Genomic DNA, 26,312 nt, shown 5'->3' on the forward strand with positions numbered 1-26,312 from the left:
GAAATTCTCACTACCTTTCTAGCAGAAGTAACAACCATAATGAACGCCCGCCCACTAGTACCAGTCTCAACTGACCCAGAGCATCCACTTATTTTGTGCCCTGCTATGCTCCTCACACAAAAAACTCATGCAGTTCCTCCAATATGCGACAACATCAGCCAAAAGGAGATGCTAAAGAGCCACTGGAAGCGCGTTCAGCTCCTGGCTGACAACTTCTGGAACAGGTGGCGGAAGGAGTATCTCAGCAGCCTCCAATCCCATCAAAAATGGCACCACAAAAGAACTGACATCAAAGAAGGGGATGTGGTTCTACTTAAGGAAAAACAAACAAGAAGAAACGAGTGGCCTATGGGTGTCATCGTCAAGACAATTCCAAGTGAAGATGGGATAACAAGGAAAGCTGAGGTTAAAGTTGCTAACCAAGAGACTGTTAAGACCTATTATAGACCCATATCTGAAATGGTTTTTCCTGTTATCAGGTGATGTTTAAGTTTGTTTATTGTGGTATCTATAGGATACCAGACGGGGAGTGTTCTGGCTCTGCCATACATTTTATTTATGGGCACTGTCTCTTTAAGAGAATCAGGAAGTTGAGCGTTCAGGCCAGACCGTGCAGCGATCGCGCCAGTGTGAAGCAGCTTACAGAAGTAAGTATTACCATAACATAATGTTTATATGAATAATTAGTTGTACAAATGGCAAAGAGAGTTCATCCAGGATGTAAGGAATTATTTACAAGTATTATTTAAAGGGCATCCTTAAATTGTTTGTGGCTGCAATGAAGCATGGTTATGATTTATTTTCTGACTTTTGTGCGTTTTTTTACTTATTGATGCAAATGCAGTGTATTTTTTGTTACAGTTTCACACCTGCCATATAAAGTACAAGGTCCAAACCACCCAGGCGTCTGAGACTTTTTGTGTGGAGGTGTTTAACTAAACGGATAGTGGAAAAGGTTTCCACGAGGCCGTAAAAGCTTAGGTGTTCTTTTCATCGTAAAATATCAAAAGTTTAAACGCGACAACAACAGGATGTCCTTCTACAGTGCTACCCACGCACGTGATCTACGGCACCCCTGACGGTCAAATGCATCGGAGCAGTGGCCCAAGCGGGAGCTCGTCATGCAGCCAGATAATTAGAATTTAAATATTGATGTTTTAATGTCATGTCGTTTCAGAGGGGAATTTTGAGTATGTAGAGAGTGCATTTCATATAACAAACATACATTTAATAAACTTTTTTTTTTAAATTTTGCACCCTATCCATCAGATGGTGCCCCAGGCGGCCGCCTGTGTCGCCTGTCGGCAAAGCCGGCCCTGCCCTAGACAGAGCTGACAGTGAACATGGACAAAAGTGTGTTTACTAATTTCTAACAGCTCCAGTCTGGAAAACTTTACAATCCAACCAAGCCATCAACACATCTTTCCTGCCAAGCTTCACATACCCCACCAGTATGACAACCTGACCACAGGAGGAGATGGAAGCCACTGGGATCGAGACAAGAAAGCTCCTCACAAGCATGGACTGCTTCTCCTCCGGTCCAGCACCCTGAGACTGGAGACGAGGAGAACACAGAGGACCAGTGAGTGTCAGGACCACCATACTGTATAGCAAAGATAAGAGCATATACCATAGGCAGACAGAGGAAGTGCTGATATCCAAAAATCCTACCAGTGGGGCAGAACGGCCTGATCAAGGCAGCACAAGAACATCCTCTTGGAACAAGAGCAAGAGATGTGAAGGTCTACCACCAACATGCTATGCTGATGACGTCTGGAACAGATGATAAAATACAAATCTGGGTGTACCAGCTGATTTGGCCCTGTGATGCTTGTCATGTTTATGGGAAGATGTTTTACCCAAGACATGAAAGAATCACACTATGGAGACGGGGTAAGTAAAAATAATATAATAATTTTCATTAAGAATGGTGAGTGAGTAAACTAAGGGTGCTGCTCCAAACGGGAACAGGATGAACTGGAATCTAAAATGAAAAGCAGATAGATATAAGAAAAACCCGAAACCAGAGAACCAAGAATATGATTTGTTTTTGGAGGTTATTCTTACGGTTGACGACCAGGACTGGTGAGGATGGACTGAGTCTTTGGGACCAGGTGGGAATGGACGAATGGCGGGAGTTCAGATCCAGCACTGGCTCTCCGACACGCACACCTGTGAACACAAACCTGCGACAACTGCAGCTTATTGATTGTTATTAGGAATGATCAGGGCAATGGTTGTACCCCATGTGCAGCAGTACCGGGACCAGAGTGAATAGGGTGTGTATGGGGAGCATGAGTGGGTGTCCGGCGTGCATTTTTGTAAGTCTTTGGTTGTATGTGTATGTGTGAGCATGAGGAAGGGAGTGTATGACTGTGTTTGTGTATGACTGTATATGTCAGGTGGGGCCTTTGATTCCTCCCTTCTCCTGGGACTTCTTTTGATGATATAGATCTTCATCTCCCCTCCCCCAGCCACATCTGGTGTGGAGTGTGGTGCCTTGGTCTGCCTGATTGTTCGTGGCTCCCGGGTCAGGGGGTTTAAGATTTTTTGCATCTGCCTGATCAATCCCGGTGGCTGTCTGATGGGGTCTGGGTCCCTGGGCTCTGCTGGGTCCCCGGCGGGGGTGGTTGCCCCTGGGTCCCGGGTCGCTGGGTCCCGGGCTCGGCCGGCTAGGGGTTGGGAGGCTGCGGACGGGCTTGTGGGCTTGCTGCTTATATCTCCTGGGACTCTGCCGGCTGCTGGTTGTGGCCCCCCGGGGCGATCCTCTGTGCCTCTTGAGGGGGGCGGTGGCCTTTCTGGTTGCAGTCTCCTTGGCGTTCCTGTGTTCTGGGGCAGCGCCTGGATGTCTGGGACTTGGATCTCCCTCCGTCTCCTACACATCTTTGGGGAGCAGATCTGTGGTCCCTCGCACTCTCTATTGGACGCTCCTATAGAGAAACCTTACATAAACAAGCACGTGTACACACACAGGTGCTCACATGGTGCTCTCAAAAGTATGGGCTTGGGCACGTTCAACACATGTCTTAAGGCTGTCATTGCCACTAAATGCACTGTGATTTATTTTCATGTGATTGCTCAGTTAAACAATGCTGATTGTATATTACTTCAAGTTGACGCAGTGATAGCTTGCTCCTGTGGTATTGTTGTGTGTCCCATTTTTTTCACTTCTTTCTCTTTCTGCAGGTCTAGAAGCAGACTCTGGTTCATTATTGTTTATTTCGTGCAGACCCCCCCCCCCCCCCCGCGCTTTGGTCTTTTCCTTTCTCTTTCACGACTCCGTGTCTGGTCGGAATTACAAAGCATTCAAAAAGAATAACAATAAAGTTTTAAGTATCAGGTGTGACATTAAAATCAGACGCTTTGATGCTCCACCTGAGAGTAAATCTGTAAGGCTTGTCACCAGCATTCTGACATCAATTCTGTTTGCTTCACAGCCAGACAGGACACGGAAAAAAAAAGGAATGATCATGGCAAATTGTGACAGTACTCCCCCCAACCCCCACCCCCACAAGGGATGCCACCTGGCGGCCCAGCAGAGTAAGTAAGTAAGTAAGTAAAAGTGGAGGAGGAGGCGGAGGAGGAAGCAAAACAGGAGGCCTCGAAGTCCCGGATGAGGGAGTCATCATCTATCCAGGAACCAGGGACCCATTGAGGGTGTTCCGGTCCATACCCCTCCCAGTCCACAAGGTACTGGCGACCACGACCACGCAGCCGGACATCCAGGATGCGGTGGAGCCGGTAGCCGAGACCACCACCGGTGGACCGGTGGAGGAGGGTCGGCAGGAGGACACAGGGGGCTGGAGACAACAGTTTTGAGCAACGAGACATGAAACACAAGATGTACCTTCATAGAAGGGGGCAAGGACAGAAGGGAGGGAGACAGGACCAAGGACAGCGGCGATGGGGAAAGGACCAAGGTAATGGGTAGAGAATTTCTTGGAGGAGTTCCGGAGCTTGATGTCACGGGAGGAGAGCCAAACCAATTGACCTGGAGCGTAGGCAGGTGCTGGACATCGGTGGCGATCCGCAAGCCTGCGATTGTGATCCACCATACGTTGCAGTTCGGGTCTGGTTCCAGGTGCGTCTGGCCCTGCGGAGGAGCTGATGCACTGTGATCGGAGAAGCAGAATCTAAGGGAAACAGAGGGGGCTAGTACCCCAGGGAGACCTCAAATGGAGACTGACCTGTGGAGGAGGAGGTGTGGGAATTGTGTGCGTACTCCATCCCAGGCAACTGCGAACTCCAACTAGACGGGTTGAAGAAGCAAACACATCTGAGCATAGCCTCGAGCTCCTGATTCATACATTGGCCGTTTGTTTGTGGATGGAAACCAGAGGTGAGGGAGACCTGAGCCCCCAGGTGGGTAGCGAATTCAGTCCAAACACAAGATATGAATTGAGGTCCTCTGTCAGAGAGGATCTCGGTAGGGATGCCGTCTAACCGGAAAACATGTTTTATGAGTAGGTTAGCGGTCTCAGCAGAGGATGGAAGGGATTTTAATGGAACCAGGTGACAGGCCTTAGAAAAACCGTCAACGATAGTGAGGATGATAGTGAAGCCCTTGGAGGGAGGTAGACCAGTTACAAAATCTAGAGCTGCATGAGACCAGGGACGAGGAAGTACCAGCAAGGGTTGGAGAAGACCTTGAGGGGACTGGTTGTTGCTCCTAAACCTGGCACAAACTTGACAGGTGCTAATATATTCCTTAACATCTCTGTACATTGAAGGCCACCAAAAGATCCTATGAATGAGCCTTAAGGTTCTGCCAAGACCAGGAAGAATAGAGAACTTAGCCGTGCATGCCCAATGAATCAGGGAGCCACGAGTACTGGAGGGAACGTATATTTTGTGTGGAGGACCGGTACCTGGATCTGGTTCCAAACGTTGAGCTTACAGTACCTTTTTGGTGATGTCCCATGCTATTGAGCCGACAATGCAGGAGGCTGGTAGGACGGTGGTGGGTTCTGTATCTTTATCAGAAGCGTACCACCTGGAGAGGGCATCGGGCTTGACGTTTTTACAACCAGGTCTGAAAGAGATAGTAAAGTTGAATCGGGAGAAAAACAACGACCAACGGGACTGACGAGGGTTTAGTCTCTTAGCCTCCATTAAATATGCTAGATTCTTGTGATCAATCCATATTACTTTTGGATGTTCTGCACCCTCCAGCCAGTGGCGCCACTCCTCTAATGCCATCTTGATGGCCAATAGTTCCCGGTCTCCCACATCGTAATTCTGTTCCACAGATGAAAGACAACGGGAGAAGAAGGCGCAGGGATGGAGGCAGTGATCTGTGGGACAAACTTGGTAGAGAACAGCGCCCACCCCGGTGTCACAGGCATCAACCTCCAGGGTGAACTGTAATGAAGTGTCTGGGCGTGTGAGAACGGGTGCTTGGGTGAAGCTGGTCTTGAGCGCATTGAATGCTTGGTCGGCCTCTGTGGACCACAGGAATGACACTTTGACTGAGGTGAGTTGAGTGAGGGATGTGGCTATTTGACTGTAGTTTCTGATGAAAAGGTGATAAAACTTTGCAAACCCCAAAAAACGTTGTGGCTGCTTACGTGTAGCTGGACTTGGCCATGTCCGAACTGCTTCGATCTTGTCGGGGTCTGTTTTCAGGCGACCGCTCTCCAGAACAAAACCCAGAAACTTGACAGAGGAGGCATGAAACTCACATTTTTCGGCTTTGATGTATAGGTGGTTTTCGAGAAGTCGTTGAAGCACAGCTCGGACATGTTGACAGTGTTCAGCGAGTGATCTGGAAAAATCAGAATATCGTCCAGGTAAACAGTGACAAATTTTTTGATGTAATCACCAGACAGAGTTCACCAGCTATTCGAAGACTACGAGGGCATTAGTGAGTCCAAACAACATGACCAGATATTCGTAATGTCCCAGAGGGGTCTTGAAGGCCGTCTTCCATTCATCCCCCTCCCGGATTCTCACGACGTGGTAAGCATTGCGCAGGTCCAGCTTGGTAAAGATAGAGGCATCGTTAACAGGGTCGAAAGTTGACAAAAACAGAGGTAAAGGGTACTTGTTTTTGATTGTGATCTGGTTTAGTCCTCGGTAGTCAATGCAGGGACGTAGGGATCCATCCTTCTTGGACACTAAAAAGAACCCTGCACCCAGGGGAGACGTGGACGGCCTTATAATACCTGCAGACAAGGACTCAGAAATGTATTTAGCCATGCTTTCCTGTTCAGGCTTGGATAAATTTATATCTCGATGTTCTCATGCAACACATTCTCACTCCCAGCGCGTCAAAAACAAACGCCTGGTCAGCCACCCTTCACGTCAGACCCCTGACGCCAAAAGTAACCTTTTTCGTTACTTATGTGCGAAAAGGGGTTTTTCCCTTATTTGACTGCAGATCCCAATGCAGCGTTACACTGACGCAATGGGATGTCCGCAGCCAGGGCACCAAACAAGCTCATTGTACCTCACCTTAACCTTTTCCTCTTATTTAACCTTCCCCTCACCCCTATCCTAACCTTAACCATCTTGCTAGCGAACACGTTAGTGATGTGTCTATCGCTCTAAAAGTCGGCTCTATGAAGGGAACTGCGGGAACCGCCTCGTCATTGGTCGAGTTTGGACCCAGCCAACGCGACGGGGAGGTTTCAACTACCACGGTGGAGGTTAAAAGTAGAGGGTATTTGTAACCTCCCCCTCCCTCTCGCGGAGACATGCAACGCCATTATCTGTCCTTGTGTAGGGCTCCGGCAGGCACGCAAGTACGTTTCGAAGATAAGTCTGAGATCCTCATCTGTGCCCCGGACAAGCTGGTTCCCACAGTCAGAGACTCTCTTGGTCAGCTTGCTTCCCACACCAAACCTTCTGTCAGGAATCTTGGCGTGACCTTTGGCCCAGCTCTCACCCTGGATTCTCATGTCAGTTCTCTTGTTCGCTCCTCCTTCTTCCATCTCAGGAACGTTGCTAAGCTGAGTCCCATTCTGTCCCGCTCAGAACTTGAGACAGTTCTCCACACCTTCATCTCCTCACGCTTAGACTACTGTAACTCTCTTTTCACGTGTCTGAGCAGAACCTCCCTGAACCGTCTACAGGTGGTTCAGAATGCCTGTGCTCGGGTTCTGACCAAGCCCTCCAAACACACCCACATCACCCCGCTTCTCCTCCAGCTTCACTGGCTGCCAGTCAACTTCAGGGTTCATTTCAAGATCCTGGTTCTGGTCTATAGGGCCTTACATGGACAAGCACCATCCTACATTGGTGATCTTCTTAGTCCCTACACCCCCAGCAGGTCCCTGAGGTCCAGTGATCAAAGTCTACTGGTTGTGCAGCACCAGGCTAAAGATCAAAGTTGACAGATCATTTGCTGCTGTGGCCCCCAGAATCTGGACCTCTCTCCCCCTGAGCCTGAGATCAGTGGACTCAGTGGTCTCCTTTAAAAAGCAGCTGAAGACTCACTTGTTCAAGCTGGCTTTTGTATGACCTTCTTCACCACTCTCTCTTTATTCTGCTCTCCCCACCTATTCCACCTTCCTCAGGATCCACTGATTTCCTTCTTTCCTGTTCACTCTCTCTCTTTCTTAACATTTTTTCTTTGAAATCGCAATTGCTTATTCTTGCTCATTTTAAATACATTTTTAAACATTTTCTAAGTGCTTTTTGATATTTTTACAATTTTTTTATATTTTTTGTTTTTGTGAAGCGCCTCGTGATTTTTATCTTGAGAGGTGCTATAGAAATGATATTTTCTTCTTCTTCTTCTACGGAGTCAAGCCCACTTTTTTAAACATCTGTCGAACAAGACGGATTACGCAAGCTTGTGATTGGTCAGGACACCGCTGTTGTTTACAGCGCCGCCATTGCAAAGAGAGCCGAGGATAACTAGCGGCAGACACGGAGAAGCTTGAAGAATACCTCGCGAAAAAACTCTAAAAATATGAACGTTTAATTCTCCCGTGACTGGAGGAGTGAAAAGACGCGCAGCAAGCGTTTTATTTGTGGACGGAAATGACAGGAAACGTGGGTTTAGAGGTGGGGATCGCATGAAGAGGTGGGAGAATGAGAGACAAATATGTCCGCGTTAAAAGTCTCTTATATACACAAAAAACACACTATAAACAAACAATCTTGGACCGATACATGACAGGATACCACAGAACAGCACTACGCCCTCTGTTGTCCTGCCGGGGAATTGCTTTGCAACACTCTCCAGGAGACGGAGAAGTATGAGAGCTAAAGGCTTCCGTCAATCCGTGCGTGTCTGTCCCTTGCGGAGCTAACGGAGAAGCATAAACCAGGCTTTAGTCCCTTCTTAGTCGGTGTGGATGATGAGTATGGACGTTTCCATGGTTCCCACATCCTTTCAATGTAGGATGTTACTCAATGTTACTCATGTTGTTCCAGTATGCCTGGTACCACTATACATGACAAGGACTCTCTTGATCCATGTTACACCTGAGCTGGTGTGGCTTCATTATTGTACTGAGGGTGCCTGAGGATGGCTTGGATAAGTTTGAAACTGGAATCAAACTTTCTGTGAAGTCTGAAGTGCTACCCCTGTTTATTAAAAAAAAACCTCAGTGGGTTGTCTCATCCTTCCAAGCTTGGATCTTCTACCACATGCCTGGGAGCTTGAGGGCTCTGCCCTTTTCTGGACATAGATGTTTGATGTTTCTCCTGGGATCTGCTTTAGCCGCTCCTCCAGTCTGGGGTTTACTGCCCCGAGATCCCCGATGACCACGGGTGCCACCGATACACACACACACACACACACACACACACACACACACACACATATGTACAGTATATGTATATATATATATATATATATATATATATATATATATATATATATATATATATATATATATATATAGTATATGTGTTTATATATATATATATATACACATATACTATATATATATATATATATATAGTATATGTGTATATATATATATATATATATATATACATATATAGATAGATAGATAGATAGAAAGATAGATAGATAGATAGATAGATAGATAGATAGATAGATAGTAGATTTGCACACTTTCTCCCTCTGGTTTCACTTTATCTCTTTGCTCTTTTCCACCCTTCTTTTCTTTCCATCTGCTCCCTTTTCCTCTATCACTGTATTAATTGGTCTCAGTGTGTTTTTCTGGTCGTATGTTACATTAATTATCACAGCAATCAGACCAGGGACAATATGGCTTTATTTGTTCCTGTGGGAGAGCAGTGTGTGTGTGTGTGTGTGTGTGTGTGTGTGTATGTGTGTGTGTGTGTGTGTGTGTGTGTGTGTGTGTGTGTGTGTGTGTGTGTGTGTGCATGTGCAGACAGGTGATATTCACATGCATGTGAGATACAGCTGAGCACTTTTATGGCTCATTATAAGCTCTAACAAGGCTTCAGTAGCTGTATGTGTGGAGCCCTCCGGGAGCTGCTGTGAACAACCCGTCTCACAGGCCAGCAGAAAATACACTCTAAAAAAATGGAACACACCAGTAAAGAAAACAATTACAGTGTGTCATTCTGTGTACACTTGGGATGACAACTGGAAAACAGTTGGAGATTTCAGACAAAACAAAAATAAATTTCAACAACTGTCTCGGACCTGTCCACTAAGCTATGGACACTTTTTTGACATTTGTATCATTACACAAGTGGTTAGTAGCTAACCTCTTTGGTCATGAGTAGAAACTACTTAAGCATTTTAGTTAAATTGTATGTAAAATGTGTGGGAAACAGATTTGTTGACTGATTTGCCTGCAGCAGTGCAGTCATGTGGTCATCGTGTGCGGCATGGAACAGAGTTTAGTAAAGCAGAGGAATGAAGACAAAACTCTTCTGGATGTTGTGAAGTAGAAGGAAAGGGCTGGAGTTCTCGGGTCAAGGAAGAATATTTCGTCGGAGCAGGTAAAAACCAAACGTTCCTACAATGGCGTCTCCATCAGAGTAACAGCTTGGGTGTTGAACCAGGTCCATATATACACAGGCTAATTAGACAAAAACACACTCATCTCATGCTCATTGGTTGTTGAGCAGGAGGAGGAGTCAACATTAGTCCAATAAACAGAAATCAGAGAAGAACCAATTCACTGCATTAATAAGATTCAGTTGTTGTTTTTTACAAACCAGTTAAATATTTTAGTTTCAGTTATGCTCACAGCCAAATACAACAACATTTAGACAGTGTTAAACGCTTCTAATATGTAATATGAAAAACATCAGACCGATGTAAACAGAACAAAGGAACACCAAGTTAGAGAAAGCAAGACAAACATCATTTTTCATTCACCCCTGAAGGTTTGCTGGTGTGAATCCACTAAGCCATTTATCTGAGAACCCCTTTTACGCTGACCAGAAGATGGAAATGCTCCCTTTCTGGTCAAGAACCATGCTTGTGAGTGCATGGGTGAATGCCTGGATACCACATTGTAAAGTACCTTGGGGGGTTGCAGAACCCTAGACGGTGCCATTGTACATGTCATGTTTGGAGGTGATGCTCCTCATCGCAGCAGCTACTGTCTGAGCTACACACCTCCCCAGCATGGTTAGTTTCTCCCGTTTATACATGGTACAGCCATGGCTCCTTCTGCAAGCCACAAAGGTTCTCATTAAGAAAAATGAGGGAGTAAAGATGGTACAAGTGTACCAACACTTTTAACCTTGTTATGCCTTGTTTTTAGTTCATTTATTTCACTTCCGTTTCCCTTGTAAATGAGCCGTAGCAACTATTAGGGTTAAAACTGAGTGCATTCTGCTGGATTGTAACAATGGTAGGACTCATATCCTCTCTGGATCCTCTTCCTGATGGAATCCTGCAAAAATTCACTTGTTTCAGGTAGATTAGCCAACAGCATCCTGCATTTTCACGGAGCTAGAGTCAAAATAAATATAAATATAGCTTTTGGTGGGTGTTTCCCAGTGGCTCTGATGTCACATGAAAACCATTAATAGTTCCCTTTATTTGAGACAATTGCAATTATTTCTGTTCATGAATCAAAACTACTGATAAAACTCTGACAAAATGGGGGGATTCTGCTCCCCTAAAAATGGTAATGGGCTCCCCCTGCCATCACCCGACACACCCAGGGGGAGCCCAAGAAAAATCCAGTTTCTCCCTGCATTAAATCATTTCCATGGACTCAGCGGGGTCTCTGAGTGGAGATGACAGACAGCGCCGACTGCTGATGCGTTACAGGCAGCTGCGACCGGCCCACCATTACATAATAGTCTCAAAGTTGTGCCACCAAAAGAACAAAATTTAACTCATAATCATTCGTGTCTGCTCATAATCTCTGGTGCTTTCTGTCTTTTAATCATGCCTGGTGTGCTCCGCTGCTGCAGCACTCTGAACCTGTACTCAGTAACTTCACCCCACTGCCACAACACTGTTTTTACAGTTGGCAGATCCCTTTGATATAATTAGAAAAATAAGTAAAGCCAGGTAGCAGTTTTCCTGGGGGATTGAGAGGAGATGCAGGAAGATTAGGGACAGGAAAAAGTCACATAAAAACAAGAAAACAAAAAGTATTTGAAAAGGAAAAGGTAGGTGGATTTATCCCACCACACCTTCTCACCTGGCTGTGTGTACTCAGTGTTGCCAACTCGGCGACTTTGTCACTGTTCCTAACGACTTTTTGACCCCCCTCAACGACTTTTTTTCCAAAAAGCGCCTAGCGACAAACTTAGCGACATTTCTCAGGACCCGTTGCTACTTTCTGTAGAACTTTCATGTAGATATTCCACACAGATTAGCAACAAAGAAACCGTTTGCACTCTGAACCGTTCTTCCGGGAGTAAGGAAAGAGAACGATAATCTGCGCATGTGCACGAGGACTGACCAATCATAAACCGTTTTCGGCCGGTCTGATTCGCTGAAGACAGAGTACAGCTGCAGAGCTGGAGACCGCCGATTTACGTCTGCTGCTTTCATATTGCTGCAGGCTCACGCTTCTACTAGAGATGGCGCAGGCGTCAACCTGGCATCTCTGGTTCTGCAGCCGTCAGACACTTTGGCTTTTCCTGCATTTGGCAAATACAGTCATCGGGAGTTTCAACTACCGTCCCGTTTACACACGCAGCTCTGTGGCTCATCTGAATTTCCTTCAGTGACACAGGGATGGTTATACTTTGAGACATCCGCTCCCTTTTGCTCGGTGCGCCGTTATTATCACGATGGAGAGAATACACAACAGAGAAGTTGAGAAACTACGAGGTGTAAAAAAACAGCTTTTTAGGAAAATGTCTGTGAGAATGAGGAGAGCAGGAGGTCTGAGTTATATCCTACAACAGAACTGTTTGGATCACCACACCATATCTGTCTTAGTGCCACTTTATTGGTAGTTTTGGAATTTATTGTACATATCAAAGCAATTTGGGCCATTTTAATCATACTAATTAATAACTTTAACGTATAACATAGTTTTTATTTTCCTCCCTTTTAGTCCTATTATATTTAAATAAATATATATATATATATATATATATATATATATATATATATATATATTAGATGCTATGGGGAAAACGAACGCTAATGTGGCGTGATGACGTCATCAATATGTAAATTAGCATGTGACGTCATCTGGCGACATCTAGTGACTTTTGGGGGGAACTTCAGCTACTTTCAGTCAAAAACAGTTGGCAACACTGTGTGTACTTCTCACCCTGGTCAGAGTACCCTACCTGTCTGCTGGAGTTGGGCACCAGCCCCCCGTGACCCTGCAAGGATAAGTGTGTGTAAATATGGATGGATGATTTCCAACTTTATTTTAAAAAAGAAAGTTAAAGTTGTGTAAAGAGAAGTACAATTTCTATCAGACACACCATTTATACAATTTATGAAAGTAATAATTATTGAAAAATATCCACAAATGTGGAAAAAGAACAGAGACAGTTGAATACAGATTACTGCTATTAATGCAAATGTCCTCCTGGTGCCAGCAGAGCAGCTGCATGCAATCAAAGTAATGACACGATGGCTCCTTGTGGTGTTGCACTGAGAAATTAGCAGTGGATGGTTTGGACCTTGGTAGCTGAGGGGTGGCTCTCTGAGGATTAGGTTTGTGGTTTACGGCGCACAAAAGGCTTCATCAGATTGGTATCTAGAGAGTTGGGAGGATGGGTGAACACCTCAGACTCTTTGTCAAGTTGTTTGTTGTCAAAGTAACATCCATGTGAATAGCAGGAGGGAGCATTTTCCAGCTGAATCCATCAACTGTACTGTTCAGCTCCTCGGGGAGCTAAAGTCTGGCTCTACAGTAGGGTACACCCTGGACAGGTCGGTGATAGGACCAGGCACATGTCGGGTACAGGACGACAGAAATAAATAAAGACAGCAGTTACTTAAAATAACTTTGTTTGACTATTAATTCATAAAAAAACATAAATATCTATGATTCTTGTACATTTGCTGTCATTTTAGTTATTTTATATTATAAATACTAATTGTGCTGATGCTCTTAATCAACGCAGGGACAGCAAATGCTGGCCAGGAAAATCTGAAAGTTAAAGACCAAGTTCACTTGCTTTCTCAATACATTTTCGATGGTCTCTGGTATAAATGAATGCCTTGTCAGTCAGTGTGTGGGGAAAAAAGCTCTGGAGCTCCTGTTTCAGGAGCTAGAATTTAGTCAGAGGAGGGGTGTGTGTGTGTGTGTGTGTGTGGGGGGGGGGGTGGTGGTGTCAGAAAACAGCAGGATGTGGAGTCTTTCTCCTGATATTCAGGCATCTCTTCTCTGATTAGATAACAGCAACATTACTCTAACACAGACATTGTTTGATCTGCAACATTGATGTTTTATCTCCACAAATAACACAAGTCTAAGAGTTCTGCTTTGTGGTGGAGTTGCTAATGCTAACAGTTAGTTTCTGCTAACAGAGACGTTCGCTGCTGTTTCCTGGACACTAAACCAACAACAGCCTTCCCCATAGTGAGTCCTCATGGGTGAGCCCATGAATGTTAGTGACAGTGTGACGTAGATCTGTGAGGATTTTCTGATCCTAGAGTTTCACCGTCAGGAATCTACTGCAGGAGATAGGCGTAGGAGACTATTTTCATGTTCAGTCTGCATGAAGCACTCAGAGTGGCCAATCGTACATTACAAGTAAAAATGTTTTCTCGGTGAACTTGGTATTCAAACTCATTACAGTCTAATTCCATGCTTTCGTTCTTTTTAAACACAGAAACAGTTTTGTTTACCTGTTTGTAGCTACAGTTTCGCCGACGGCTGCCGGCTTCTTCAGGCTGACGCTGATGGTGGCGCGTCACTTCCCTCTCCGTTTACCCAGAAAGACAAGAACCAAAACCAGTGATAACCTTACCATACATCAGAGGCATAATGGAAAAAATAAGAGCAACAATGAAAAAACAACATAAACACACCAACAAAGCCATACACAACAGTTAGAAACAGACTAGTGCACCCAAAAGACAAAATATCAGCTGGACTTAAATATGGAGTCATTTACAAAATCCCATGCAAGCTCTGCAATAAAACATACATAGGAGAAACCGGACGCCAACTCAACACACGGACAATAGAACACAGAAAGGAGTGCGAGAAAGAGGCAAGTCGAAAACACACAAGAGCAGCAAAAGAAGAAGCAGAAAGTACAATAAAAAAGTCAGCAGTAACAGATCATTGCATAAGAGAAAACCATATAATGGACTGGGACAACACACGGATCATAACCACTGAACAACAAAAATACAAAAGATGGATCAAGGAAGCTATCGAGATAAGGAGACGTGGATGTGGGACCATGAACAGGGACGACGGAGTTTACACGCTGGACCACGCATGGGACTGCATCGTCGGAGAGGGGAGAGCGGGCAGTAGAGGGCGACAACGTCCTCTGCTGCCCGCAGATAAACGGAGAAGGAAGTGACGCGCCACCATCAGCGTCAGCCTGAAGAAGCCGGCAGCCGTCGGCGAAACTGTAGCTACAAACAGGTAAACAAAACTGTTTCTGTGTTTAAAAAAGAACGAAAGCATGGAATGAGAACCACGACACAGCAAGAACACACCTAAGATGTTCATTACAGTCTGTTTCTTCTAAAATGGGTTCCAACTCAGCCTCAACATGTTGCAAAACTAGATTTTTAATCAAAACACAACCTAATAAAGGTGATGTATGCATAAAATGATATGTAACAGAAGAAACATTCACATCATTCTGCATGTTTTAGAAGTTTCCTTTTCTCAGTAGTTTAATCAGTGATTAAAAGGCTCTTAGTCACACTCGGTGATCTAAACCGTAGACAGGAGCAACGCATCTCCGGTTGGAAAGCATGCATACCATACCAGTTTATTTATGGAGCACATTTGAAAATAGCATGGCAGCTAACCAAAGTGCTGTACAGGAGAGTGAAATGATTTTAATACGATTAAATGATTGTACATGACAAAGTATGAATGAACTGATGGTTGTATAGATGACAGATGATGAACAGAATGATGGAATGTGAGTTAAAGTTTTAGCAAAACATTTCTTAAGTGTCTGAGAGAGCTTGTGGAGTCTGGGTTTTAAAATCGATTTGGCTGTACTGTTTGATGAGCTAGAGATTGTTTATAAAACCGTCCGACGCAATGTGTGCCAGTTTACTCACCCTTGTGTGTAGATCCCCAAGTGATCCAGGGGGTCAGGAGGTCGAGATGGACACTGTATTTGGCGTGGACCTCTTGTACCAGAGCTCATAGCTAGCTTAGGGTATGACCTCGAGATACCTCCAGGAGAAGGCAGGAAGCTGGAGTGTCTATTTTGCATCTAAGGCTGTTCAGTGGCTCTTACAAGAGACGTTGTGTCTGAAATCCCTCGCATGAGTTGCAAAGAAGCTTTGACCTTGAGGTCAAAAGAGAATAGGGTTCCAAATGCTTGCTCACCGGTCGGCTGAACCAGGATGCAACGGGAGATCTAACAAGATCAGGAAGTGATTCCTGTTTTTATCAACTTTTGTTTAAAAATTTGGTGAAACAGAATTTGACACGTTTAAGAAACATGACCAAAATCCCTCAGAAAGTCATGCCTTCACTCAGATCCTCAGAGAGGTTAATTCTCAGTGAAAATATTTTTACACATTCATGTGTAGTCAATGTTAACCTTAATCTTAATCTTATGAAGTATGAGTATACTGATAGATGAACTTGTTAAATCAACAAATACTGATCTGGTGTAGTTTAAGATCTGAATGAATCGTTGCAGGAAAAATAATCATTTTAACATCATTGATTAAATGCACACATCATTCAGACACGTTGGGATTTAGCAAGAGATAATTACATGACACTTATGCAAGTATTTTGTTTTAAAAGGTAATTTATGATTCAAGCAAAATTAACTTCATTCAGAGTGAACATGCAGAAAGTCTCACCTCCTGCATGACTTTTGTTCCAGCCAAGATAAGGTATCTAGGTTTATTATGTCCCCTTTATCCGGTGACAAGCCCTTGTGCAGTGCCTCCTTGTTTGGAGGCCAGACAGATGGGGTGTTTGTTTCTGCTAATTAAAAGTACATTTCTGGTCATTTTTTATTTAAATACTTGGCCTTTGGTACGTTACAGTATGTTGCTTGTGGAAACCAAGAGAAGAAATCAAGCACTTTCTAAAAGTCTGCACCAGTCTGGTGTTACTGTCTGGTTCATCAGTCATTAACGTCTCTAGAAATCAGGATTTCACCTTAACTAACAATTACTTTATTGCAATAGAAAAAAGGAGGTGACAAATGAGAGGTGACTACCTCAGCTCTGTAGTCAGTATAAGAGGAGCATGAGTGTTGGTGACAGAAACTGAGAAAATGTTTGGACTGTGAAGTAATTACTCCGTTTGGATTTGCAGAATCACTCCAAGAGTTGTGTCAAGCATGGCAGGGAGGTGGGCCCAAAGCAGAGCAACAGAGACTCAAGAAATGTCTTTACGTCATCAAAATGGTGAGTTGTTTTTCCTGCAGTGCAGGTGAGTACTTGCAGGTGACAGCTGGGCCTCATGGGAGCAAAGAGGAAGCAATCCAGTGAGATAAAGGTGAGTGAAGAGGACGGTGGTTTGGAAAGATCAGAAGCTGTTATTACTTTTTATACGAGGAGGTGATAGTAAGAAAAGGACAGAAACTAGCATCAATACCCCTCCGGTTAACCAATCAAATTCATGTCCAAATCCGTAAATCAGGATCCGTTGAGTTCAACATAGGACAATGAACTCCAACTGAACATCTGCAGACAGGTGACCAAAATGCCACAGTGGATCTCCACATCACTTTTGCCAAAGATAGAGGACGTCCATTCAGCTCGTCTGCAAACGTGGACAAAGAGGCAGCAAAAATCTGAACTCTCAGATCCGACAGATGATGAGAAGACAGAATGGGTCACAGCTCGGGAACAGAATTAAAATTTTGTATCAACACACTGAAAAGCCGAGACATAACAAAGTGGCTAGGAATGAGAGGAACAGGTGAAGTACGAATGCATAACAGCACAGGTGTAGGCAATCAGGTAATTAGAGCATCAGAGATGCTTCAGTGATGCTTTCCGACACGACAGGCTCAAACCGAGACATCTCACTTGGGCCAGAGATTTAAAATTATAAAATATATTCATTACATGGTTGAAATTTATAGAATTTCATAGAACCACCTTCCACTGTTCAAGTCCCCACCCACCAAAACATTTACATTTACCGAGACGCTGAGCGAGGGCACGCCGGAAGGACTACGTTTCCCAGCTGGCCTGGGAATGCCTTCGACGTAAAATTGGCTTTTGGCACCATACATTTTACAATAGCAGCATAAAATTAGGCTAATAACCCACAACATGGTGGCTAACACTCACAGAGACAACATCAAAGATTCAGGTCCAAGTTCCAACGCGGTTCAACAACATTCACCAGCCTGGTTTATCTATAAGTAAGTTATAAGTTGTATTCTGAATTTGTTCCCTTATGAACTTTTTTTGAAAGATTTACCTTTCGGTTTTTCTATCCCGATTTTAGTGCTTGCTCAGCATAATAGGAAAAAGGTTTGCTATGCGGGTGCTTTATGTCAGGACGCGCTGGTGAGTGGAGCGGAGGTAAGGATCCAAACGCTGGGGAGGAAGCAGGCAGGCAGACAAACTAGAAAACTCAAAAGGGTTTAATGGTATCTGGACACAGGACATGGAAACAATGATCCAACAAGAGACACAGAACTGGAGGGGTTTAAACACAGGAGGGCTGGGAGCTTGGGTGATTGGGAAACGAGAGGCAGGTGGGAGCAATCAACAGAGACGCAGGCTGAACCAAACGGGGAGACAGGACAAGGCGTGACAGTACCCCCCCCCCCCCCCCCCCCCCCCCCTCGAAGGGCGGACTCTAGATGCCCACAGGAACACAGAGCAGGGCGGGCGGAGGGGGACCCGGAGGGAGGGCCGAGAGGGACCGATAGAGAGGAGGCAGGGACCAGTAGAGTCCGGGGGCCTGCGCCTGGGGCAGAGGAGGCGACGACGGGCTCTTGGGGGCCAACGTCCGCGGCGCTTCTTGCATTTTAGCTCATTTGGGATTTGTAGCTTCAGTTGAGGTATTATTTCAGCCTTTCCAATGTTAATCAGCTGTTACCGATTGTAAACCAGCTTGTTACCATGGTTACGCATCATAACAAATGCTCAAAAAGAGAAAAAAGCTAAAAATAGCAGTAAAAATCCTCCAACTTCACAGCACCAGAAACATAAAAGTAAAGTGTCCAAAAAAATACATTGTCTTGAGAAACTAGAAGAAAAAATGCCCAAGAAAAGGCAAAACTTACATATAGTCAACAGAGCTACTCCAACATGCAGCCACCCAGAGCAGCGCAGTTCCGGAGGGACTGTGTGAGGGATCATATGTGTGTTGAGATCCATATCAGAATCTTAAATCCCAGACCAGACTTTAGGAACTCCATAAAAGCATAATCAGGCTGCATGACAGTATTGGCATATATAAAAAATAAATTACTTGAGGCACCAAGCTCTACAGTTCAAATGATATAGTAACCTTTAACCAACAGCTTTTATCACATAACAGTTGTTTTGTTTGAAAATGAAATAAATGAATATTTCATCTTTGAACTTGATGTGATTGTGGGAAAATGGTGAAAATCACCTCAACATTTTCTGATATTTTATACATCTAGGAACAAAAAAAGCACATAATATCTGTCTGCTCCAGTGTCTCTCTTTGACCTGAGGAGAGATGAAAGCTCTAATTATTGCTGCTGTGCTCTTACTATGGATTAAGGAGTGTGTATGTGTGAAACAATAAGGGCCTGTAGCAGAGATTACATATAACTCCCTCTGGACACCACACACACACACACACACACACACACACACACACACACACACACACACACACACACACACACACACACACACGTTTGAACAGCTGTTTTTATTAAGATATTGGTTGGAGGTTGGATTGCCTAAATAAACAGCGCATGGTGTGTAAGGACTTGGAAAAACACCTTGATCTCCTGGATGAACAGAAACACGCGGTCTGCATGGGACCTTTGGAACAATAAGGACTTGAATAATGAAACTACAGTTTGCCTCACATTATTGCAAAGCAGAGGCGATTGCATCTTGCGGCTCATTTTTGTACAAACTGGTGAACACTTGGTTTTGTGTTTGTTTTGTCATGTTTTAGGTTTTTTTGTATTGTTGAGTCTGCTTTCTCTCCTTTAGTTTCCTGTAACTAAACCTTTTCCTGAGCTCCCCAGACATTCAGCACCTAACACAAACACCCTCCTGTTGCTGCCCGGCTAACAGTTTAATACTCCTCTGGTTCCTCAGCTCATTGTCAGTGTGTGTTGTTGCTAATCCTGCTGTTTGCTACTGTCATCCCCCTCAGTGCTTCCTGCTTGTTTTCTACCGCCAACTTGCCAGCTTTTTGTTTTCTATTTATTGTCCCCCCCCCCCCCACCCCCCACCCCCCATTTTAAGTTCTCTACACTTGACAGAAGGATTTGAACAATAGGCCTGATTTATACTTCTCTGTGAGCTCCGCTAAGGAGAGACGCACACGGAGGAATGTTTTCACATTCGAACTTCTGTTCAGGCAGCAGAGTGTTGCAAAACAATTCCCCGCCAGGCCAACAGAGGGTGTAGCACTGTTCTGTGGCAACCTGCCACCATAGCACTTGTGTCCCAGATAGTGTATTTACTAATGTGTTTGCATTTCAGAGACTTTATAACACGGACAAACTTGTCCTTCATCCTACTCCACCTTATCATGCGGTCGCCACCTCTAGACCCACGTTCCCCGTGGTTTCCGTCCACGTTTGCGCCGTATTTTGTACTCCTTCATCACGGGTGAATAAACGTTATTATTTTCAGACTTTTTCCACAATGCATTCTTCAATCTGTTCTGGGGCTGCTGCTAAATATCTGTTTCCTTTGTAATGGAGCTACAGCGGTGCTGGTGATGAATATACAGGAAGTGGCGTACTGACCAATCATAAGCTTGCGTTCTCAGTCACTTTCGACGGATGTTTAAAATTTTGGGCATGCCTTCGCCACCCGTTATGAGCCCGTCGGAGAGCCCTTGCCCCGACGCAGACGAAGAAGTATAAATCAGGCTTAACGCCGGGGTCACACCGGCCGCCGAAGCGCCGCAAAACGCCACAAAACGGGGACCGCCTTCATTCAGCGCCCTTGTTATCCTTTTCCATAGGCCACATGGGCCGCCGAAGTGCCGCCGAAGTGCCGCGCTGTGCAACGATCATTTCGGCGTCTGCTCTATTTTCTTCGCGAGCCGCGGGTGAACCACGTCAATTCTGGCAGTAAGTCAAACCTAGACAAAAGAGGCAGGCCGGTAAATTTAACAAAATAAAGCATTTCAAAATACAATTCAGCGATAGTCAAATGTGTTTGTAAACAGACACTGCATAAAAACCACACACACACATAGCAAACTTTGTGTGTGTGTGTGTGTGTGTGTGTGTGTGTGTGTGTGTGTGTGTGTGTGTGTGTGTGTGTGTGTGTGTGTGTGTGTGTGTGTGTGTGGCCACGTGATGGGGGTGTGGTTTTGGGTGTCTTTTAACCGGAGCAAACAGGACAGAGAGGCAGAAAGTCGTAGGCCAGCTATTAACAACTGGTTCACACCATAGGTTCACACACACACATGCAAACACACACACAAACAGCAAGGGGGAGAGGGGTGTAGAGGATAAGAGCAGTGAAAAGGCAGAGAGGAAATGGAGGACACCAAGTGGTTAAAAGAAAAACTACGAGGCGCCCCTCGACCGGAGCGGAGAAACAAGCGTCTGGTCTGAACTGAGGAGCAGCGAGCAGCGGTCGAATTTCGTGAGCGCTTCGCCTCCCGGCGCTTCGGCGGCTGGTGTGTCCCTGGCGAAAGGCACCCGAGAGCTAATCATTCAGGTCATGCTGCCAGTTAAAACCAGCTATCACACGCTGGAAACACATGCAGTTTGCTGCACACGGCACACCTGTCAGGTGTGTGAATGCTGGTCTGTGTCCAAACTGCAGGCTGAGAGCGGTCGGACACGGAAAAACATGGCGGACCGGCAAGAACTAGTATGGCAGAGGTTTGTAAATACAGACATTTGTATGATTCAGCTCTCAGAGATCACCATGATCAACATGTTGTTAATAATTCTTGGAGAGGAATAGCTCGCACTGACGGAAAAGACGAGGACGCTGTTAAAAATGCTGGAATGCCATGTTGTAAACAGTCATTTTTACTTCTACTGTGGTGTAGTGTTGGATGCATGCCGTAGAGCTCCATGCTGCCCCCTACAGTTTAGGAGAATATTGGCTCACCGCAGAGACAAGCCGCACGAACCATAAACGCTGCGAGTTGTGAAGCGCGTTCCAGCCGCGAGCCGCATCACCAAGCGGAAAGTGAATGCGTCAAGCATAAACCAAGCTTTAGAAATTTTCCTAGGTGCGCGTTGTGGAAATTTTGGGCCGTGCGGAGACACGGTGGAGGGGCGTGGTTGTTAAAATGATGCAATTTCGCCGCGCGGACGCGTCAAGCATAAACCAATGTTAACACCAACCAGGGGAAACTTCTAGGGCTTTCTTAGTAACTCCTCTAGCAGCCTCTAGGCCAGATACTCCACCCCACGCCTGTTGCACAGGGTGCTACAGTTTTGGTGTTAGGTGTTTACTCTCAGCATTTCTTTGTCTGCCGCTGTTGAGCCTATCGTGTCTTCATGCTCTTCTTCAGTTCCTTGTAACAATGGTCATTGTTCCCCCTCCACTGGGCACCTTCTGCCTGTGCTCCATCATTAATGAACCAGACTCACTCACCACCCCTCAAACACTTTAATAGTGGTTTTGTTCTTTGCTGTAAGGTCTGACTGCTTCGTACCCTGTTGCTAATGTAGTTTTCCTAGATTTTTTTTTTGATTCCCTGTTGTTTCTTTTTCCTACCCGTCTTTTCTTAGAGGTTTGTTGCTGCCTTGCAAACTGTTGTTAGTTCTTAGTCTGCAGTTTGGACACAGACCAGCATTCACACACCTGACAGGTTCAGATAGGAAGGAGAGCAGATAAGGGTACATTTCATCCAATGATCAACAAAAACCAAGCAGCAAAAATGATGAAGTAATGAATGAATGAATCACTCATATTTTAACAGCTGGACTAGGGTTTCGTCCTGTCAAATGACTTATTCATCATCTGAAAATGTTTTTATTTAAACATCGATGTGTCTACAACTACATCTAATAAAAGTGATACATTCCTTTCAGGGTTTTTGGTTTGTTTCTGACATCGTGCAACACTGTTGTTTCTTTAATAAACGTCCCCGTTTTACTAGTTTAAAACCAGGCTCGGAGTGTTTATCTGACACAAAATGCTGCTGATAATTGATAAATGATTCACAGCAGGACGAATCACAGTCAGCAACAAACACAGCAGGACCTTAGCATTTATGTTTCTACAATGAGACATATTTTATTCAGAGGCTGTTCACACTTTACACTGTTGAAGCCCTAAGGTTCACGTTTTTAACATGGTGACACCACAGCGTGGCACTAGTACATGGTGTTAATACTGATGTTCTTACTTTGTATGTGTGAATGTTTAAACAAAGACTTTTTAACCGTTTGAGAATCAAATTTTATAATAAAAAGATCCAGTTTGTCTAAAAAGAGAAAAACACTAAATAGCCTGATCTAATAATAACTGCAAACATTACAGTTTCATATTGAAAGAATAACTGCGTGGGACTGTGTTCCCCTCATTTACGGTGTTTTCTGCTCTTACATCAGGCCCTTGGAGGGCCCAAGCCACCTTTAGATGTTCCTCTGCTCTGCCTTTCCATGCTGTTGCCTAAGCAGATGCTGTCTGTTGTGCCACAAATATGAAACAGTCAACTGAGCAACATGAGAAGTATCTCACATCTTCTCTGTTGTAAATAAAACATGTCTGGACACAGTCATGACAACCCCGCATTCTGAGTCCCTTATCTGGCCCGAAACTCACAAAACTTCATGACGACGAGACTTTTACTCTTAATAAAAATATTATTCTGTTCATTCAATGTTTTTCTCATTTTACAGGTTAATTACAATTACATAGATGATTAATGTTTTATCTAAAGGGATTTCATACGTTTTTGCTTGACAGTAATACATAAAAAGTAACTGTTTATTGTTAAAATGCATGATCTGAGATCTTAAATACAACAAACAAATCTACTTAATCGTTTAATAATGATTTTATTATCACTCATGTCACATATGATTTCAGTTAACAATGACAGCTACATCATATTTAGACCTCACACGGTAAGAGAAATGTTTTCTACCTCTAAGCACGGATGTTGCATCAAGGGCCTTTGTTGACGTCTCGCCTCTGATTGGTCCGGTTTCAACGGACCCTTAAAATTGAAAAGCATTTCCTCGTCTCCGACAGTTCCAGCCAAAATGCTGAATGAGCAGATCTCACAAGAGAACACGTTTAGTCATGTGGAACCACCCTTTTTCAGAACCAACACAACTATTATTTGCTTTAACTTCATCAGACACAAACAACCAGTGTGCCGCCAGCAGAAACACCAGCATATTCAAGGGGAACTATGACCTTTGGATACCTCAGAAGTACAACCACTCGTCTTGTCGAGAAGGCTTTGCTTGCCACCCGGACCTTCAAAGAACTCTCATCACAAGTGTATTGTAGCTCTGCACACTGGTGTTGGATGGGTTAAGATTGATTTGATAACAAATCAAACATCACTAAATTCAGCCAGATTATTCTTATTATTCCAGACATCACATTCTTTCCAAAGACACTTAATTAGATATTTAATAACATATTAGATCATGTTTCATTAAAGTTGGTTATTGTCTCAATTGATTTGATTGATTGCCTCAATGTAGCCTTTAGCAATATCTTAGACTCAATTGGTTTTACTCAAGGAATACATAGCTCCACCCACTCCTGCCATCATACATTGGACCTTGTGCTGACTTATGGCATAGAGTGTGAGGAAATAACAATATTTCCACATAATCCAGTCCTCTCGGACCACTTTCTGATAACCTTTGAGTTTTTAATAACTGAGTTCTCGAGACATGAAAGTAAATTTCATTATAGTCGGTCTCTATCTGACAACGCTGTTGCGTCTTTTAAATCAACTGTTCCATCTTTACTGTCCTCAGCATCTCAGAGGCATGTAGCAGAGGGCAATATTTTCAGTTCTAGCCCCTCACAAATTGATGCCTTAGTTCATCATGTTAATTCCTCTTTATGTGTGGCATTAGATGATGTTGCCCCTTTAAAAAAGAAGGTAATTAGGGACAGGAATTTGGCTCCCTGGTTTAACTCTCATTTACGAGCCTTAAAACAAAACTCTAGGAAATTGGAGAGAACATGGCGCTCTACGCACCATGAGGAGGCCTACCTATCCTGGAAAAATAGTCTTGTGCTTTATAAAAATAAGCTTCAACAAACTAGGACTGCTTATTTTTCAGCATTAATTGAGGAGAATAAGCATAATCCTAAATTTCTTTTCAGTACAGTTGCTAAACTTACACAGAATCGTAGCTCTGAGCCATCTATTCCCTTAGCCCTCAGCAGCAATGACTTCATGGGATTTTTTACAAGTAAAATTAATTCTATTAGAAACAAAATCTTTAGCATCCTCCCTAATGCGATTTCTTCTTCCTCAGTAAGTGAGGCAGCTTCAGAGGTGACTCTAGAACCTCATCTGTGCTTGAACTGTTTTGATCCAGTTGAGCTTTCAGAGTTATCAAAAATATTAGCTTCATCGAAACCTTCAACTTGCATTTTGGATCCAATCCCAACCAAATTATTTAAAGATGCATTTCCTTTGGTTACTGCCCCCATTCTAGATATAATCAATCTATCCTTAGTAAATGGGTATGTACCACAAGATTTTAAGGTTGCTGTAATCAAACCTTCACTTAAGAAGCCTTCTCTGGATCCAGATGACCCAATGAATTATAGACCAATATCTAACCTTCCATTTTTATCCAAAGTCCTGGAGAAAATAGTGGCCATCCAAGTATGTCAGCATTTAAACACTAATGCTCTGTTTGAGGAATTTCAGTCTGGTTTTAGAGAGTATCACAGCACTGAAACTGCATTAGTGAGAGTTACAAATGATATTCTTATGGCCTCAGATAAGAATCTTGTGTCTGTTCTAGTCTTGTTAGATCTCAGTGCTGCCTTTGACACAGTTGATCACAATGTTCTTTTAGAAAGACTTGAACATGTTGTAGGGATCAAAGGAACAGCGTTAGGCTGGTTTAAATCCTACCTGTCTGACAGATTTCATTTTGTAAACGTACATGACAAATCTTCTTCATACTCCAGGGTTACTTGCGGAGTACCACAGGGTTCAGTGCTTGGGCCAATTCTTTTTACTATATATATGCTCCCAATTGGTAAAATCATTAGACAGCATGGGATAAACTTCCACTGTTATGCTGACGATACTCAGTTATATTTATCCATTAACCCTGATGAACCTAATCGGTTGGGTAGATTACAGGCTTGTCTTGAGGACATAAAAAATTGGATGACTCTAAACTTCTTGCTTTTAAATCAAGACAAGACGGAAGTTCTCATCTTTGGACCAGAAATCCAGAAAAGGAAATTGCTTAGCCAATCGCCTGACCTTAATGGCATTACATTAATCTCCGAGAACAAAGCAAGGAACCTTGGTGTTATCTTTGACCAGGACATGTCATTCAAATCCCAGGTTTCACAAGTTTGTCGGATTTCCTTTTTCCACCTTCGGAATATTGCTAAGATTAGAAGCATCCTTTCCAGGAGTGATGCTGAAAAACTAGTTCATGCATTTATTACATCAAGACTGGATTACTGTAATTCATTA

This window comes from Nothobranchius furzeri, chromosome 18 (assembly GCF_043380555.1).
Source record: "Nothobranchius furzeri strain GRZ-AD chromosome 18, NfurGRZ-RIMD1, whole genome shotgun sequence".
Classification (NCBI taxonomy): domain Eukaryota; kingdom Metazoa; phylum Chordata; class Actinopteri; order Cyprinodontiformes; family Nothobranchiidae; genus Nothobranchius; species Nothobranchius furzeri.